This window comes from Miniopterus schreibersii (assembly GCF_964146895.1).
Source record: "Miniopterus schreibersii genome assembly, chromosome: 14".
NCBI classification, from domain to species: Eukaryota; Metazoa; Chordata; class Mammalia; order Chiroptera; family Miniopteridae; genus Miniopterus; species Miniopterus schreibersii.
In genome coordinates, this window is record NC_138114.1 from 47,947,952 (window position 1) to 47,952,940 (window position 4,989).

Below are 4,989 nucleotides of genomic sequence, written 5' to 3' on the forward strand. Positions count from 1 at the left end.
ACAAAATGTCTTGTATGCTTGTAGAATTCTAATTGGAAACATTCCCTAAGCTGAAAACAGTAATTCCTGACACACACACAGATACGGCACGCGGCGATCAAAAGGTCACTGAGGCGTCAGCCTTGACTCCAGGGAAAAAACATGAAAGAATATACCAGTATTCGGGAGGGGAAGGTGCAGTTTGAACAGTGCCCCTGGGTGAGCCTCATATCTATTATCCACCCCACCCCGTAGCAAATCACTTCCCTAAAGGAAGGGATGTTCGTCCAAGTCCTAGAAAAAGAATTCGTTGTAAGCATTGTTTCTTAGATATTTATAACACACATACAAACTTTTCAGCTGACATGTAAAACATTTAGGCTCTAGGCTTGTTCCATTCACCTGAGTATTTGCCAAAGCCCCTTCATTGGAAACGGAAAGCAACAGAAGGCACAGCCAGAAAGAAAACACTAGTTATTAATCCCACCTACTCATGAACCTTTGCAGCCAGAATTACTCGGAATCGTTTTAGAAGGAAGTGCAGAGGGTAACGGGCTGAAAGGAGGCGGGGAGGTAAGCGTGAGCCTTGGAGAGTTGGAATTGCCCTCCTTGCCTGAGCCGCTTCCAAAGGAAAGGGCTTCAGGGATGCATAATCGGGTCCCCAGCCAAGCACCTGCTTCAGACCGCTGTTCGTGAGGGGTTTTGCAGTGTGTCACCTGCAAAACTAGTGATCTCGAGGGAATTTAAAGAATTAATGGAAAATTGTTAAGGCTGGAATTTCGTGAGAGGAGGAGCCGTACTGCTTCCTCAACAAGTCACCCAGCAGCCACACTTCGGGCATGGCGGCTCGATGCTGAAGGGTCCGTGAGTGAAACGGGACAGGTTTCAGTTGCCTGCGGGAGACTGGTTAGCTGCTCGATAGGGCCCACCGTCCACACCGGGGCCCTTCATCTAGGTCCCTTTGGCGTACGCTCACTTCTGGTGTGACTCGTGTGTGAAGTAGAGAGGTTTTGGTGTTATAATAGCATTTCTAAAAATGTATCGGAAATACGGACACTTATGTGTCATCCAAAAACAAAATGAAAACAATTTGGCTTATTCAACAAATATTTTTTGAGAACTTTGTGCGAACCGGGTTTTTAAGGTGCTGGGAAACAAGGAGAAGCGATTCCTGCCCCCAAGAATGCAGAGTCTCGGCGAGGGCTCGGCGTGTGCCCCAGGTCCCTGCCGGTACACGCCGTCGGAGGGGCAGGGCCGGGTGTGTGAGGGCGCAGGGCGGAGCCTGGGTGTTGCGATCGCCTGAAGGGAAAATCTGCAACCCGGGCCTTGACCGACTGCATTCTTACATGTGGGTGCAGAGATGCCAGATGTCCTGAGAAGTCCTAACCGTAAAGTCAGCTCAGCAGCAAGGGGAAACTTCTGTGCTGTTACATTTATCACGATCAAACGTCTCCCCTTCATTTCGAGACTGGGAGAGAGCTCCGGCCCCAAAAGTTGTGCGTTTGGGTCCATATTTTCTCAGTGGATGACCAGTCATTAACTACCTGTTTAAATTCCTCTTTCTAGAATTATTCTATAGAGAAGGCAATAAGGCAGTCGAGCTACTTCCATGCCTTGAGTGTCCTGTGATCTTCATTTCCATCCTGTTTTAGAAATGATTTAGAAAACAGACCATCTTTTCCTGAAGTTGCGTTGCTGTTGGGGTCCAACAGAAATGGAAGTTGAGAATAAAATGTCTACTTTTGGGATATAAATATTACTCCGGTCGTCCACGTGCCTTGGCCTCCTTGACATACACAGGTTCCATTTTATTTTAGAAAGACTTACATTTCCCTTAAAACGGCTCAATGCAATGCAAACCTTTCCCTGAAAAGGCTGTTGGCAAGAGCGTATGACTCATTGGAATTCGGGTTCAAGCCACATCCTAAAAATAATAAAGGTTGTAAATGCAAGTGTGCCCAGCCATGTCTGGCTATTTTTCTTCGGAATTTGACACTGAAATACAAGTGATTTTGCACAGTTCTTAGTGGCTGGAGTCTCTTCAGGCAAAGCGTGTCGTGTAATTGATATTCATTGAGTTCTGAGTGTTTCAAAGGAGAAGCTGATGTATATCTTGCCAAGTAGTGTTGCTCACTTATCATTTTTATTTCAGTAGAAAGGAAAAGACTAGGGATGTGTAATTAATTTGACATAGACAATTCTGGGCTGAGCATGTTGGGACCAACACCATGCTAAGGCCATTAAGAAACGTCCTTTGTCCTCGGGATACAGCTTGCTAGGGCTGTAGTTGCTGAGACAAGATTATTGTATTTTGGTCCTTCCTCCAGTGAGCTGTGCGATCGATCACGCAACCAATACCATTAACTCCCGGAGCAGAAATTCTCTGCGTCAGCCTTCCTGGGTTTAGAAAGATGTCGGTTAGATGTAAATGCTGAGCTTATCTACTGGTTCTTGGGTTATTTTTAGAAAGACCTTGCAGGTTTCTCAGTCCCTGCATTATATTTTTTTATGTGTAGACTCTTCAGAAATCCCCATTGCCGTGGAAGCTGATCCCTGCCTCCTACCAAAAAAAAAAATTTTTTTTTTAAGTTATTTTACAGGAGCCGCTAAGCTGCCCTCAGGGCCTCTATTCATCAGACCACTGATAGCAAGAGGCTCCTCCACTTATTCGAAAGGCCAGGCTCTGCTCTCCTGACGTGACTTTGCAGAATGATCCTTTTTGAAGTGGAAAAAAAAAATAGCAAAGGACTTACTAGCTGGATACGTAAAACATTGCAGTTGGGTGCTGTGTCTGTCCAGGTGGAGGCCTGAGGTTCAAAATGGATTGTATCGTGGCGGGATCACAGTAACACCACCCATGACGCCCACCAATACTTGCTAAAGCCCTGTCTAGCTATGGCAAGGAGAGAATTCAAGGCAGGGCCCGTCTTCGAGGGGTGTGCTTGAAAAGTGGAGGGGGTAAAGCGAGTTCCGAGCGACCTTCAGATCCAAACCCGCTGTCCCATCGTCCCACTGTGATGCCAGGACCAACCTCACCAGGACTCCTGGAGGCAGCAGCCGCAGTCTGGAAGGGAACCCTCTCGGAGGCCTGAGCTCCTGCGTTCTAGGGCCCTTCCTTCAAGCTTCTGGATCTGCCACCCCAGCCTCTTTCGTGTTCTTTCAACCCCAGTGGTAGCTGCTCCCTGGGGTTATTGTCTCAGGATGACCTCAGCGAATGACACTTCTCTCCCATGCAGCCCTCCAACGTCCGTCCGTGGAGCCAATTCTCCTATTAAATCCCCTCTGCTCAAATCGCTATGATACAATTCCTATTTCCCTGCTTCGACAGCACAGCTTCACACCTGAACCCCACGGCCTACGGTGGGTGAACTATGAATTAAAACATTTTACAAATCCTGCAATTAGCTTGTGCTTGAACAATTATATTGCATTAGATCATTTGTGTTAAAAAATATTAACTTGCTAATGATAAGCACTGATAATCAATGACAGTTTTTACGACCTGATTTTGGCCTGTCTTCAATCAAAAATTACTGGGAGACTCAACACGTGGAGGCGACCCAGGACTGTCTAGGCCACAGAGGTCCCTGTATATAGATTTTTCCTTCCTTCTGATGGAACAGGTTTGCTTAAATCTGTACCAATGAGGACACAATTATCATGAAACAGGGAGACCCACATCCGCTCCGTGCACTTCTGTTTGCTCTGTAAAGGGCAGCATTTGTGTATCTCAAGCTGTATCTTGAAAGCTTTCCCATCTCAGAAGCTCACTTGCATTAAACATGAGACGCGGCTGAGTGCTGCTGCCACAGGGAATTGCAGGCAGCCCTGCAGCCCAGGGTGATCTCAGCCCTGTGGGGAGGGCCCACCCCTCGGAGGAGGAGGGCTGGGCGCCCGGGGAGGCTGTGTGCACCGGGGAGGGAGGGCTGGGCGCCCGGGGAGGCTGTGTGCACCGGGGAGGGAGGGCTGGGTGCCCGGGGAGGCTGTGTGCACCGGGGAGGGAAGGCTGGTATGGGTTCTCACTGCAGGTGGATCTGATGTTTCCTTACTTAAATAATTGACTGTTCTTGACCTCCTGGGACGGTAGTGACATGCAGTGAGGAGCTGCCTTGGATCTGTGAGGGAAGATAAAACCCCTCCTTCAACAGGAAAGAGAAGACAGGAAGAAAGGATGGGGGTGGGGGTAAGGGTGGTAAGAGAGAAACGTGACAAGATCCAGAAGCAAGAAAGAAGCCCCAGGAGAAAGGACTGCAGGAAGATGTAGGGGAGACCCTGTCCCCCACCTTCCCTTGACCAGGCCTTTTTCACTCACATCTCCACTGAGGTTTGACACCGGACCTAGTAATGAAGGAACTGACCTGTTCCTGTGATCAGCTCCCTGCACTAACCCCAACCTGGTATTAAAGTCCAGGCTCCATCCCTGCCCACCTACGAGGCTTCTGGCACCTACAAACTTCTCCCTGTGCCTCAGTTTTCTCGTCTGTAAAATGGGAATAGTACCATCCACCTCAGAGGGCTGCTGTAAGGACTTGACGGGGGAATAGCATTGTAGCACCATGCCTGGAACCACGTGGGCACCGGGTGAATAACGGGCCCCTCTAACTGCTGCTTAAATCCCCTCGGATTCACAAGCTGATTGAGTCATACCTGGTGGGAACGGGCCCGGGCAGAGGCTTTCTGGACACGCTTCCCAGGTGGTTCTGATGTACAATGAAGTTTGTACATCACAGGAATTCGTCTCTCCCCAACGTGGGCTCTAGGACCCAGGCCTACAGTACTGCCTGCTGTCCCTGTCCACCCGGGTGACACTTTCTCTCTCTGCTGCTGCTCCCCACAGCCTACCCCATCTACCTCCAACTTCTGCCCCCACACAAGGGAAAAAGCTAAACTGAATCTTCTTAAGAGTTTGTTTTGCTAAATATTTATACTTTTCCCTCCTTCCCATGCCCTATAGCTACCGACATGATTTTTTTCCCCCTATAAAGTTACAGAAATAATGCTAGCTCAGGT